The sequence below is a fragment of the Streptopelia decaocto genome (assembly GCF_964273445.1).
Source record: "Streptopelia decaocto genome assembly, chromosome: 1".
NCBI classification, from domain to species: Eukaryota; Metazoa; Chordata; class Aves; order Columbiformes; family Columbidae; genus Streptopelia; species Streptopelia decaocto.
The window spans coordinates 72,108,102-72,122,792 of NC_138663.1; the positions used below are offsets into that span (position 1 = coordinate 72,108,102).

Here is a 14,691-nt window from a genome sequence, read left to right on the forward strand (position 1 = left end):
CTTCCCTCACTCACTGACATTGTCAGCCCTGCACCTTCCCTCTCCCTTCTTCCTTTCCAGCCACACAGCTCCATCTCGCCGCTGCTGGCTCTCGCACTTGCCTGACCCCCTGGCACATCTATAATAGTAAATAAAACATGGCAGAGCAGAGGCTCACGCCATGCTGTTAGTGTCCTCCCTGACACCATGTTGGCCCGTATCATCTTGGCGCTCTCCCAGACAAATGCCCAGGTTAAGGGGACAGCAAGTGCAGAGCAGCAAACTGCTTAGCACTGGCAGTCTAGGTGTGACCACCCCCTTTCGGGAGGAAGACTGTTAGGTGCGCGCAATCTTGTCACTTTGTTCCAGGTCCAGAGAACAGTCCCTGGCATATTTTATTCTCTAGTGTGTAGACACAGCACGAGCAAACCAGTTCAGCTCATTAAGCGGGTAGAAACATAACACAGGAAAAACACAAATAGCTAGAGAGAGCTGAACAGACTCACTAAGGGGAAGCAAAAAGGTAGGAGAGAAACACATGGATGGTAGCAAAGAAGCACAAAGAGGGAGCCTGACTGATCTTTAACAACAGTTGTTAGATCACATCAGGCCATGCTGTGTAACCCCACCTCTCACTTTAAGCCTCGTATTTGCAGGTCTATCAGAAACAACACAATGCAGAGACATCTTATTCTTTTTTTGTTGTGGTTTTACTCATGTGCGAGTTCATCCATATATATACAAACACATGCAGGGATACACATGCATGCCAAGTAGAAGAGAAATAAAATGAATGATAGCTGCAAACCGAACAATTCTATATTCTTAAAGAATAATCACTATTACAGTTCCATAGGAGTTATTACAGGATTTACAGTCTTAAGAAAATTCAGCTGCTTGTAAATTTGGTTAGAATTATGGCAGCTCAGTATGCTGAAAATAAGGTGTCCAAAACATACATTCAAGTTGAACATTTGACAGCTGTTTGAAAATATTGGCCTACTTATGTAGTTACATCTCTATGGAAGCACAGTACACAAAATGTACAGCTGCTGCTTTTTCCAAAAGCAGTATCCCGTGCTGCTTGTCTCTTAGTTACTTATATACTAAAGCTGCTACCTGATTTACTTCTGTTCAGACTGGCCTGCTTAACTGCACAGAACAGTCTTTTGTCCTGAGGTGGATAAGAATAAATAATTTTATATATATTTGTCTATATATATATATAAAAGAATTTCAGAGGTAAAAAAGTTACAATTTCTTATGTACTCTTCTCTGTGGGCAGCTACGTGGAATATGAATAAATACATTAGACCGTTTTTAAATTTCACATATATTCAACATAACAACATAATTCTACGTTACACTCACAGAGCGATATTTCCAAACACGAACTAGTCAAAAATGATCACAAACAGAACAGCTTCCTGTTTACATAGCTCTCTCTTATAGTGAAACTGCATCCATACAGCATCTTACACTCACAAAAACCCCCACCCCAAGCTCCCTTGCAACGCAGCACACTTGTTCAAAACCAAGTATTTACCTACAGGCTAAGAAAACACATTTAAAACCCCACACTTAACCATTTTCAACCTTGATGAGTAAACTTCAGTGTCCAATACTCTGTGCATACCTGCATTGGCTAGTTCTAAAAATTATTCTTATCTGTATGACCTTCATCAAGAGTGTAGTTCTAGCCTCCATTAGAAACATAAATTTTATGCTACTGATGCATAGTTCTTGTAAGCTTCCCCTGAAAATTGCCAAACAACCTAACAATATTCACTACGACTTGCTGGCTGCAACTGATTTTATTTTATTTATTTATTTATTTTATTTTAACATCAGAGCAGGTGAATTCATTGACCATTGTAACAGAGCATTCATCAGCCCTGTTGTAAAGAATGCCGTCAAGCACTGCCTGCTAATAAACCCAGGAGTCTCCAAAGCAGCTTCTTAACACAATACCCACCTTCTCCCTTCCCCCCATCAAATCCAAATGGTTCTATATTATAGTTTTTCAGCCTTACTACTCCAGGGAACATTTTCCATACATGTTGAATAAAGATGCGAGAAGGTTGTTTTGTTTAATGTGAGCCTGCAGCATGACTCTAATGCCATGCACTTTTTAACATTCTTGCTGAAGCAGTAACACTAACAGGAGGCTAAGAAATGTCAACAGTAATTCAAGTCTTCACTTTCAAGTAGATTTTGCAAATAGACAAAAGTTCTTCTTCCCATCTGAACACTCACAGTCTGTTTTAAATTCACTGTTTTCTTCTGTGAATTGTTACATCAGTCATTTCCAGTAAATAATTATTTAAACCAAAACAAAACAGGCATGTAGCACTCTTACTTGCACAACAGAAAATGACTGGCAATAGAAGCCTATGTGCAGATCACAGAACTTACTCAGACAGCAAAACTGTGCTGTATGCATGGATACATATAATACAACCAGACAGTACGCCCTGCCTTCAAACCTTAATCACAGGCTGTAGAATAGTTTGAAATGATGCATTTTTTGGTTAAATTTAAAAAACATTAGGACAGATTGTGGTGTTATTTTGCCACATAAAGTACATCAAATTCTGAACTACTCACAACAACAAATGCTCTCAGCTCCAGGATATTATACAGTCACAGATGAGTAAGAAGTTACTCAACCAGCAGTTAATTTGCACACCAAACAGCGGCTCTGGTTTCTTTCTACATACTTATCAACAAACTGAAAATAGACTAAAGAAATACTAAAATATTGGATCACCTCGTTTTCACATGTATTTCAGCTGCCTGGAAAAATGCCAAAGAACCTTACAACTTCAGCAGCTGCTAAACACTCTGAGCTCCTCAAGGCAGATCCATTTTTTAATATGTTTCTTCTACTATTTGGAAACATTAAGTGAATAATCTCTTAGTTTATAATTTTTTTCAAAACCACGATAGTATGTCAGCATTTCTAAAAAGGGATGAGTAATTTGCCAAATGCTTGCAATTCTACCTCACACTGTTAGTGTTTCCATAAGCATGAGAAAACATGAACTTAAAACAATAAATGTAGATGAATATAGTAGCACAGAACAAACTGTTTGGCAGTTCTCTTTCAATCTGCAAAGTAAAAACCCCTTTCTACAAGTTATGCCTACAGCATTTTAAAACACAGAAACCAAACACAAAAAAACATGTAACAACTTAAACCTGAATCAGGATTAGAATACCAATGAATTGTATTTTACAATTTGGATCAATCTATGCACATGAAACTCTTCATTGGACACAGAGATTATACTCCCTAGATACTTAAAAGACACATGCAATGCGCTTATAAATAAATATTGTTTCATAAGCAGAAACTATTAGAACTGGTATGAGGAAGCGGAATCAGATTTGGCAACATCTCAACTCCATATGTAATCTGGTCACACAACAATCTGCTCATACCAATTGAATGTTTTTAAAACATGTCAAATATCACACTTTTTAAGACTGAGAGATTTTAATTTTATTTTGAGGATAGTGATGATCTAGAGCCTAACCTTACCAGATAAGTACATTTTCATTCAGTGAATATTCAGTATTCTACTTCATAAAAATGTGTTCAATATTTAATTTTATAGACCTGGTCCTGTGAAATGCTGAGCTCTCTACTTCTAAAATATTAAGAATTCAGAATTCTACTGGATAATGCCTTTATATAACTTTTACACAGAAGTCTAATACAGCAGTTGATATCAGAACATAGGGAAATTTTACTTACCCTGTTCTTCTGATTGTGCTACTACTTTCCATTTATCAACTGATTATTTGCACTACTTGCTCACATTTCTTTCCTTGTCAGTTAATTATATGTTAACACTCTACAGAAATTCCACCTCAAATGTTTATTCTCCAGTTGCTAAAAAACAATGCCAAGATAGGTCCCAGTCCACGTATGTACTCACCACTTCATGCAGCATCTTGAAAAGTTGAAACAGAAGTTGTTTTCCAGAATCTGTTCCCTTTCCATTTCATGTCCATATTGGTGATAACGAATGGCTCTTCATCAACAAAAGGCTGCCAACATTCTTTCTTTATATATATTTAAAAAAAAAAAAAAAAAGTCAACAAAATTTTCCACAGCTTACTATTTTATGTATTGATATCATGTAATATAATTTCTCTATGCTTCTTCAGAAAAACAAACAAACTTGGCCTAAAATTAATTTTTAAATGGCTGAGGCTTTTAATAAAATACCTAGTTTTACAGCAGGACGACACTGACATCTAGCTAACTAGGGCGTATGACTGGTATATCCCAGTATCATTCTGATGAATGAACTCAAAAGCACTGGACTGAGACTACTGCAGTGAAAGCCTTGTGCTATTTTAATTATCTGTCATAAAGCAAAATACTTTTACTTGGAAGGAGCATTCGCGCAAATGTCCAAGTCTTTATGTGGACAAACTGTTAGAGGAGTTATGGTTTCCAAGGTACTCACACACATCCCACAAGTTGCCTTTGCAATTGGCCTTTTAAGTACCATTTACTCCCCTAAGGTAGATATTTTACTGTTATAGACAAAGCCTATTAAAAATAAAATAAAATAAAATTCCTATGCAGCTATAAAAACAAATAATAGTTTGACTAAATCAGCTCCCCTGTGCACTCAAATAAAAAGCAAATTAAAGATTCAGGGAGATATTGCAAAAACAATCAGATTAAATTAAAAATGTTAAAATTCAAAAGTGCTGGAAGAAAATATGTTTGTACTTTTAATAAATGCGAATTCAACTTCACTTATTTTCCAAGACAAGTATGGGGTTCTTTTTTTTCCCCTTGTGACAAATATGCCATGTGCAAGAGAAACAGAACTCAGAATTCAAATCTCAGCAGGTAAGCTAAAACAAAGAGAAAAGAAGTGCTATTTGCAATTTTGAAGTAAATCTGCTTCTAAAACATACTAAGAAAAATTACGTTGTCTTCCCTGACCACTTTGGGTCAACAGTGAGCACTATGACCTATTTCCTAGAACAAGATTAATATCCTAGGCTGCATATCCCTCTCCTGTAGCACATTATCTTCTCTAATATTTTTATAACACTCGCCACATAAAATATTAAAAGCATAATTATACAAAATCACAACTAAAATGCAACCCTTTCTCCATGGTTTAAAATTCATAATGCTCTTTAAGAGAAATAGGGAATTGAAGGGTATTAATAGAAAACTAATACATTAAAGAACTACTGAAAAGCAAGTAGAAAAAACACAACGTTTTCAGGATGCAGGGGTTATACTAGGTAGCCAAAACTCTCTATGCCACCTGATTGCAGAGGATGAGAGTGAACATAAGGCATCAGCAGATTGATAAGAACTTTTTTTTGGGCTATGCCAAGTGTTCCTTCCAAACATGGGGAAGGAAAGAGAGCGTGCTGGCTACACCATTCTATGAACCTCTGATAAGGTCTGCGCACATTCTCATCCTTCTGAAACACTACATTGCGCTACTTAAAATCCAAAAAAGTTGCCAATGAACATAACTAAGAGCCAATAGCAGCTTACTAGATCATGCCAAATCACAAAGGTTATGATACTGGTTTAGCTTTGAGTAGACTTGTGACCACATCACATGAACCACAACTGCCGTCAGCTTCAGCATGAGACCAGGTAGCCTCAATATTAAGTCAGTGATTCCGAATTTCTAAAGGAAACAATTTTTAAAGCTTATCAGTTTTGCTACCTTCAAAGATCACGCAATTTTCAACCCAGTAACCAGTGTTAGATGCTGATAAGAAAGTCTGTGCATGTTCTACAATACAAGTACAGTTTGATTAAAACTTTCCTTCCCAACAAAACCTATGCAACATCTTTATTTGTGCACTCTATTAAGACATCCAATGTCACCAAACTGCCAATCATCATTACTCCAGATAATCTTGTCTGAGGAGTCCTGTACTCCTTCTATCAAAGCTTAGGAACTTGTATCAGTGAGGTTGTGCTAAGCTTAATATGAATACAAAGCAATAGCTTTTAGCACTCCCTTCTATTACTTTTTGAATGTTCTCTTTTTCACTGCCATTCAGAAAGCAAGTGGACAGCCTCGCAGTGACAATCAAGACCATGTTTTTCTCACAAAAGCAAATACGGGGGGGAGCTCCAGGTGACCCACACTCCTCACTCCAAGAATATGGGACTCTCCTCTGACCAATCAGCAGGTACAAGCACAGCCTGCCTGACCAAGCCAAGCCAATAAAAGTAACCTCCAAGCACGTATTTTCCGCCTAGTGCCCAAGTTCATTTCTCAAACCACGTTAAGGACAATTCAAATGTGCTGCATTTAAGAGACATGACAGTTGCAAACCAGTACCTTCTGTGACAGCACATTGTCTTCTCATCTGTTGCCCAGTCCCCCAGCACCCTGAAGCCTCCCCACAAAGTTTCAGAGGTCGATTTTTACCTACCTCCAAAAGCCAGGGCCGGCTCTCGCTTGTCCTTTAGCCCCTCTGACCCCGGGCAGCCGCCCCCCGCGGTCCCCGCCCGGCGGGCAGCTGGCACGAAGCGGCAGGAGCAGCTACAGCATCTCCCAGGGCCGGCTAACTCCTTTTCCTCACCTTTGCCACCGCCGGAGTTCCGCAGAGGGCTTCAAAACGCGCCGACGAGGCAGATATAGAAACAACTAAACCAGATTAAAAAAAAAAAAAAAGAAGAGGGGGAGGAGAAGAGTAAGGACAGCTCGTTAGCGAAACCGCCACCGTGTCAGCGAGGCGGGGGCGTCACCCAGCCGGACTCCTGCCGCCTCCGCCCCCTCCCCGTGTCCCCCTCGGTCGCCGGAACCCCCGCCGGGATACGGGCAGCCGCTGCACGGCGGGGGGCTCGGGAGGGGTGCTCCCTGCGGCAGTACCGTGCATGGCTGCCGGGCCGCGGGCAGCCGCAGCGGGCCGGGCAGGGTCGGGTCAAGTCGGGTAGTCACCGCCGCGTCCCCGGCCGCGAGCCGGTGCCGCGGGGCAACCCAACGCCTGCCAAGCGCCGCTGCCAGCGTGCGAGCACTCCCTCGCCGGCAGGCTGAGGCTGGGGCAGGGGAAGCGGCCGGCCGGCGCTGTCAGCCCGGCGGGCGGGGGTCGGTGCGGATGGGGCAGGGGGGAAGAAGGAGGAGGAGGGCAGCAATACCCCGGTCCTGCGCCTGACTGACTCTGGGCGGCGGGGGTGACAGGTACCGGAAGTGAGGTCATGGCACACACCTCCCGCAACAGCCGCGCACGATTGGCTGGGAGGAGGAGAGACAGCCCCACCCTCCAACCCCGCCTCTCGCCGCCGCCGTCCCTCCGCGCGCCTCCGCGGCTAACAGGCGCCGCGCGCGCAGGGAGGTCGGGGCGGGCGGCGGGAGACGGGGCGAGAGCGGAGCGCCCGTCAGCGGCGACCGCGGCCCCGCCGGGCGGAGGGGCGGCCCGGCCCGGCCCGGCCCGGCTCGGCTGCTGGGGAACGAAGGCTGCGTTCGCCTCCCGGGCCGTGTCCCCGCGCTGAAGGGGGTGCAGAGGGGCCCGAGTGCGGCCGGCTGAGGAAAGGTCGCTCGCATTCAGAAAAGTTACCGTGGGTCACGTCTACAGAGCAAAGCCCGAAATCCTTGAATAAAATCCGGCAAACCCCTGAACGGGGCTTTGTAACGGGCTTTGGCTCCCTGAAGCTCTTAAATCTGGGAAGGGTAACCAGAGGCGTAAATACAGAGGTTTTAAAAGGGGGTCAACTCCTCCTCATCTCCCGCTCCCCAATTTCTGCTCTTTGGCTGCTTCATGCATATTACATTTATCGACAATCCTCATGATTGTGGTCATCACTGTACAAGAAATATCACTAGGGGTTTGTTTTTTGGTTGTGTTTTTGTTTGTTTGGGGTTTTTTGTTTTGTGTTTTTGTTTGTTTGTTTGTTTTTTAATCATATAATTGCATTTTCACTTTCATGTTGTCCTTAGGGGGAAAGAAAAGGAAAAAGAAAAAGAAAAAAAAAACAGACCAAACCACTTCATTACTGGCTAGAGTAGTCAATAACATGGGTGCCAAGAAAAGAAACCACCACGACCTATTTCAAAGGTTATTGCACAGGTAGCAAGGACAAACACCTGTGCAGCTGCTACTAATTTTTTCTCAATGGAAACAGTTTGTGACAGCTCAGAAAATGGAAACACAAGCCCAGAAGGGAGGGAAAGAGAGCACTGCCCTGGAGGCTTGGCCCATGCTGTGGTGAGCACCGTATTTAATTCCATACATTTCTTATAAATTTGGGTTAAGCACAGGGACCTGGACAGCCGAGTGCTCCATACAGGAGCAACAGTAATGGTAGAGACTGAAAAAACACCAGAAATCATGCCTCAATATGAACCAATAAAAGGCAATATTAACAGCAGAAAACAAACTAGCAAAACCCCTCACGTTTACAGTAAGTTAAGGCTTTTTCAGGCTATTTTAAGCTGCTTCTGGTCACAGCCCAACTTCTTAGTCAGTAGTGCTGCTCCAAGGTCTGTCCCAAGCTGGGCCAACACCCAGTGTCACAATAATCAATTCATTTATAAAGTTAATTTTCATTTTTAACACCTACACATTTCCTCACAGCCTGTGGGTAACAGAGCTCAGCCGATAACAAGGGTAAGGGACTATTTCCATAAAAGATGATATCTGAGCAGATGAGCCCTTCCTTCCTTCCTTCCTTCCTTCCTTCCTTCCTTCCTTCCTTCCTTCCTTCCTTCCTTCCTTCCTTCCTTCCTTCCTTCCTTCCTTCCTTCCTTCCTTCCTTCCTTCCTTCCTTCCTTCCTTCCTTCCTTCCTTCCTCCCTTCCTTCCTCCCTTCCTTCCTCCTTCCCTCCCTCCCTCCCTCCCTCCCTCCCTCCCTCCCCGCCCCTTTCCTTCTCTTCCCTCCCCTTTCCTTCTCTTCCCTCCCCTTTCCTTCTCTTTCCTTTCCTCTTTCCCTTTTCCTCTTTCCTCTTTCTTGTCTTTTCTCTTCTCTTCTTTCTTTTTTCTTCCCCCCTTGAAATACACACTAACAGAACAAGGTTATGTGCAGTTACAAATATGTATTTGTTTTCTTTGGGGGTGTGATCAGCTCTTAAAACTGTTTCCTCTCTTGCTTGTCAAGCAAGCTGTGGAGAATCAGAACACTTGTATTTGAGTTTCCATATTGAACTTTCAGGCTGGATTTAGGAGGTCTGTTTGCGTGTGTACTTGTATTGCTGGTCCCTGAGGTGACATTGTACAAGCACTGCAGGACAGGTCTCACAAGTAAGATCTTGGTATGGTTGCAGGTTTTTGCCTTGGGAATACATACACATTTTGAGGGATTCACCACATCAGGGCTTTGCTGTTGCCAGGGAGAGGCATGCCAGGCTGTCCAGGCTTCGTCCTGGCTGTTGAGCTCAGCTCGCTTTACTGAGAGGCAAATAGACATTTCATGCATCTTGTCCTGGCTCACACTCTTAACGCTGTCCCAAAGGCAGTAAAACCACAAAATATTTATTGGAATTTAAAATGAGTTGTGGGCTGTTTCCTGTTTATGAGCTGTGGGTTCCCCATCCTACACTCACTAATAACCAACCTCGTAGCAACCTCTGTCTACAGTGCGGTCAGTGAAGTGGACTGTGTTTTCCCAAACATGGAGAAAAGCTCTCTTAATCCCTGTCTTGGAAGTGTTTTCTTCTAAAGAAGTTGCATATTTTTTGTCCATAAGAACGGCTGGTGTTGCAGAAAGTAGTGAAGGAGTAGAATGTATCCCACATGTAAAATATTTACCCAGGAGATCGTACTGATTCCTTTTGTACCCAAAGTGCTTTTTAAGTGTGTATTACTGACTGGATTGTTTAAATTTGTATCGCAGTTCAAATCTTAATAACAAACTAAATATCATAAACATCCATTAGCTATTGATATGTGCAAGGTTTTAGAAATCAGAAATTAGATCATTTACTAGGCTTTTAGCTGGAATAAGCTTTAATTAGTGTTATATTCTATTAGTATGCAATAACCATATTACTATTGCCTAACAGCTTGGCAGTTGTGAAACAAGCAGCCAGACGTGTGCAGTCGTTGATTTTCCGTCTTTCCAGTAGCCAGCTGGCTTTGTCAGGGTCTCCACGGTCATGCGCAGCATTTCTGTCACAGAACGTTTTCATTCGCAAAACAAAAACGCCTTTCCGCTTATTTAAAGGCCAGATACAGAGTCTCTCGTAACAACTCCGTGGAAGAAGATAAGCAGATCCAAGTCAGCACAGGCTCATTCAGAAGTCTGGGAAATGGACTATACCAGCAAAAATTGGCAGTGTCTTCGCCACCTCCTCCAACTATGGGTAAAACGCAGGAAGTGGGCTGACCCTGTGCTCAAATATTTGCTGTGGTTTCTCTTGCTGATCTGATGACAGAGATTTTAACAGACAATGTGCCTCGTTTTTGCTGGGTCATCATGAAGGACTTTCCTGACAAAGTCAATATAATAAGTAAAATAGAGCCTTTCCATTTAAGTATTTATTTCAACAGGACTGCAGAGACAAAGCACTGCAGGCAGCATTTTATAAGCTGAAATGGCATATGCATGGTTCTGTTTCTCTTTGCATGACTACTGAAGTTTTACTGAACTAACATGTACTAAATGAAAATTATTTTAATATTATTGAATTACTCTTCTTAAAAGAATAGAAGTGGCAGGACCATCACAAAACAACAAGTTTCATAAACAGAGATCACTAACAGAATTAAAGAGAACTATTAGAGCGTGATTTAAGCCTTTTTGTGTGTAATTTTGTGCATGCTGAATCCTGCCCATCTGTGCCTGGCCAAAATAAGTTGAAGCCAAACGTCCCATGTGATAATGAACAGGAAATGATTACATATGATTTATTTAAGTTAATACATGGGTTACGTGCACGCACGGTGTGCAAGTTATTGTTAAAAGACCAGTTCTCTCTCACCTAATCAACCGCCTTTAAAAAAAGACAACAACCAAGCAAGGTGAAACAGCGGAGACCTGTCAGATTTATGTCTTGACCTTTCATGATGAAGCTTGTCCCAGCACAGCAGAAACATCTGTGTTACTTTGCGTTGTTTTTGGTTTTACCGCAGGTTGGTTTTAATTGCACATCTCTCTGCTGGATTAGAACAAAGCTCTAAGACTAAAGGTGATATATTTTGAGATAAATCATATAAGGCTCATCTACCTCATTTTAATATGACAGGTTTTGAATGGAAACAGGATGCAATTTACAGGTTTATACAAGTCTAATATTCCATGAAACTGTTTAGACATTGGATACATATATATATATATATATTTTTTTTTTTTTAATCTAAGATGATATTATATTTCCCAGCAAAAGAAGTGATTAGGTTATCACTTACATTGTTTTCGTTAGAGAGGTTGCCATCCCATCCCATGGGATGCCATCCCATCGATTTAAAGTATGGACCCAGCCATTCAGATAATTTCTATCCATATTTGAAAGTTACTTTGCTCATTGCTCTTTACTTACTAGTGAAATAAGTCATTACTTGTCAGAATGTCAAGATCAAACATTCCAGATGTCCATATGCCTCTTCCTGCATCAAAAAGACTAAGAACAGCTTCATGTAAAATGATGGTGCTTTAAACTTATACACTAACCCTTCTTACCCCAAAATATTTAGAATTTCTATAATAACCGATATTCTTTTTTTCTGCTGGTGTTGTCATCATTGCTATGGATAGCTATATTATTGGAAGCAATGTTGAGAATTGATGAATTAACATTTTTTTAATGTGACGGTTCTCCCCCCCCCCCCCCCCCGATTATTAGTGTCAGTCTGTTTCATTTCTCCATTTTAATAAAGTTTTTCTTTAAAGAAAAGCTTTTAGCAGTGAGCAAGCACCTTCCCTTAATGCAGGACGCAGACATTAAGGGTGAACTGACAGAGAAGGGGAAAATAGCACCCCCCCCCCACTTTTTCTGAGGGGAAACCCACACTTGAGCCTTCTGCAGGATGTGAAAGAGCCACAGGGGAAATTATCAACTTGAAAACAATTTATGGGAAAAAGCAATAACTCTTCAAACTCAATTGTGCTGTTCTTTTCCAAATCCCCCCTACCTTCTCACCTGAATAATTTCTTCCTCCAGTGTAAGAATCCTTTTCTAGAAATTTCTTTTTGTACTGGACACAGTATTACCAGACTCAGCAGGATTTAGCAGATTTACTTATGGTTTTATTGTCTCTGAGAACTGTTAAAAAATAAGTTAGTATAATAAAATTATATTATTTTGGAAAACATATCATTGCTCAGTATCTTGAACAAGGGAGAAATTTTGTTATTCTGCTACTGGGATTTTTTTCTCCTTCCTTGGATGCCCATGGTACTTGCCATGATATGTGACAGTTTTATCTGTTTCACTGAGATTCTTGGGTGACATCTTTAAAATCTCTCCCTGTCACTGCCATCATAGCTGTGATTGTATCTTATTCTTTAGCTGCCTCTTGCACCATCTTTTCTGGCCTCCATTCTTCCCCCTCTCCAGCTAAAACTATCTTTTACTGTCCCTCTCATGTCTCTTTACTATTTACGTCAACTCTGTGCCACTGAAGTCTGCTTCCAGTTCCCAACCCTTCTTTCCTCTAATACCCTGTGCTTTCTCTACTGTCCTTTAATAACCATGCAAAAAATCTCCCTTTCCCTGAATAGCCTGTATACTAGCACAACATATTTGAACACAGAAGCAAGAGGGTATGGTGAATCGTGTTTCTTAATACAATTATTTGCAACTTCTGCTTGGTTTTCTTCTAAATGTGTCTTATATACCTCTGCAGCATGTATATATTCCCTTGCATGCCTAGACTAGCTGACACTGTAACTGATAAATTCCCACAGTATACTTCAATCAATACTTATTTATTCTTGTCTGGCTTTAGTTGTAGCCTTAATCTAAGGTTCAATAGTTTGTACACCTTTGCTCATGTTTTATGCAGGTTTCAAGAAGGAATTGCCATGTAAGTGTCAACTTCCTGTGATCTAATATCTTTGTAAATAATCCAGTCCAAGCACAGAAATTAAAACTGATGTTGGAACTTAGGTTTGCCTCCATACTAAGTATGTACCCTTCAGACCAGTTCTTCATGCACCAAAGGTGTAAGCATGTTTACTTAGCAAGCAGCTGCAGTGATTTTAAAAGTTGTGTTATTGCCAGAGCACCCAAGGAGAGTCAGTGTGTGAATCATGTGCACATAGTTTTGTTTTGGTGCAGAGTCCCGTGGCTTTTGAAGGTGAGTTTAAAGCTAAGCTCTTGGTTTTTTTTGATGGTTTTGTTTGTTTGTTTGCTTTTGTTTGTTTGTTTTTGTTTTGTTTGTTTGCGAGTGGTTTTCTTGGGGGGGGGGTGCACATTTAAAGGGAAAGTACAGGTTGGGTGCTGCTTTCAGAGTGGTGGCATATGGTAAGCAGGTAGGATACGCACCATGTAGAACCAGTACTTTGTATTCACTCCAGTGCATTTTCCTGAGCTCATCTAATCACAGTGTTGCGGCCCCCCAAGACCCTTAATGCAAGGATTTTTTTTTCCTGTTCTCTTATACTACCACAGATGCAGTTTTAGAAAGCCTCTAGTATTTCCCCCCACTTGGAGAAACGCCAAGTACTTGTCTCGTACTATCAAGTAAAAATTTTGAGTTTGGGTTCTAGGGTGTGTAAATCTGACACTTACTCAATGCAATTAGCTGAGTAACTATTCAGCTTAAATTGTTTTCCTACCCCGTTTCCAGGCCATGACTAACACTCACTGTGCTACACCCAGTCTTTTCCAGCATTCACAACCGATACATGGAGCATATGCTAGAACTGCCTTTTATAAGGAACAATCATAGGTTTCATTTCTGGGCTCTTTGCTCAATCACTGTGTATCTACAAGTCAGATTTTTAAACAAAAGCAGCACATATAAACTTGGGCTGATGCTTTTCGGGTACCAGTTTTTCCTTCACACTTTGGTTGTCCATATTCTCATTCAAGTACATCTCCCCATTCTTTACACTGGTCAACTTGGTTGTGTGAAAATGAACTGTTCATAACTAAGTCCTAGCTAGATTTTTTTAAAGCAAGACTGAACTTCTGGAATTGTTTAAAGTGTTTGATAAAACAATTCGCAAACAAGACATTAAATCACACAGAAAGTAAACAGAAGAAGGAGGTCAGATGAGACTTGAAAACACATGCAGATTTACCGGGCTATGAGACATGCTAACAAGTTTGCTAGAAACTGAGGGAAGGCTCATCTCAGGCCGGTAGCAGAAAGGCCACAGTTTTCTGATCGCGTGGCCTCAGAAACACCCCAACACACATTACCAGCTTTTTTTGTTCTCGTGCTATACCGCACCACCCCTCGGTTTTCCCAATTCCAACTCTTTGCAGAGCTGTGCTGTGAAGCAGATCAGGAGACCTGTTCAGCTGAAAGATAATTAAAGAAAGCAGCAGGAAATAAAAATGATTTCCTGATCTAATTCCTGGCACACCCCTCAGGTCCTGGAGAGGTGGCGCGCTGCAATGGAGCGCTGGCTGAATTCCTTCCATCTGCGCTACCTCTGAAATCAGCCTGGCATCCAACCACAGCTGAGCCTGACCAAAGAAACGACTGTAGCAAGTGATCTGAGGGATAACGAAAGAGAGTAAAGGGCTTATTTTAGTTAGAAGATAGCTACAGGGTATCCTGGAAAAGAAGGTGATTTCAGCAGAATCATGAGAAG

At 41.5% G+C, this 14,691-nt stretch overlaps 1 protein-coding gene across 5 annotated transcripts in view; it reads right to left on the reverse strand.

The window, feature by feature from the left end:
* The window catches only part of PPARA (peroxisome proliferator activated receptor alpha), a 42,125-nt gene extending 34,960 nt beyond the window's left edge, over window positions 1–7,165 (reverse strand). For 2 of the 5 annotated variants that reach the window (XM_082050307.1, XM_082050310.1), the window contains exons 1-3: window positions 7,130–7,165; window positions 6,424–6,638; window positions 3,924–4,050 (exon numbers count right to left, since the gene is read on the reverse strand). The gene's annotated coding sequence lies outside the window, so the exon portion shown is untranslated. Of the gene's footprint in view, window positions 1–3,923; window positions 4,051–6,423; window positions 6,639–6,863; window positions 7,075–7,129 lie in introns of those variants that run through there. The other 3 variants (XM_082050309.1, XM_082050308.1, XM_082050311.1) reach the window with 3 other exon arrangements.
* Between the last annotated feature and the right edge of the window lie 7,526 nt (window positions 7,166–14,691).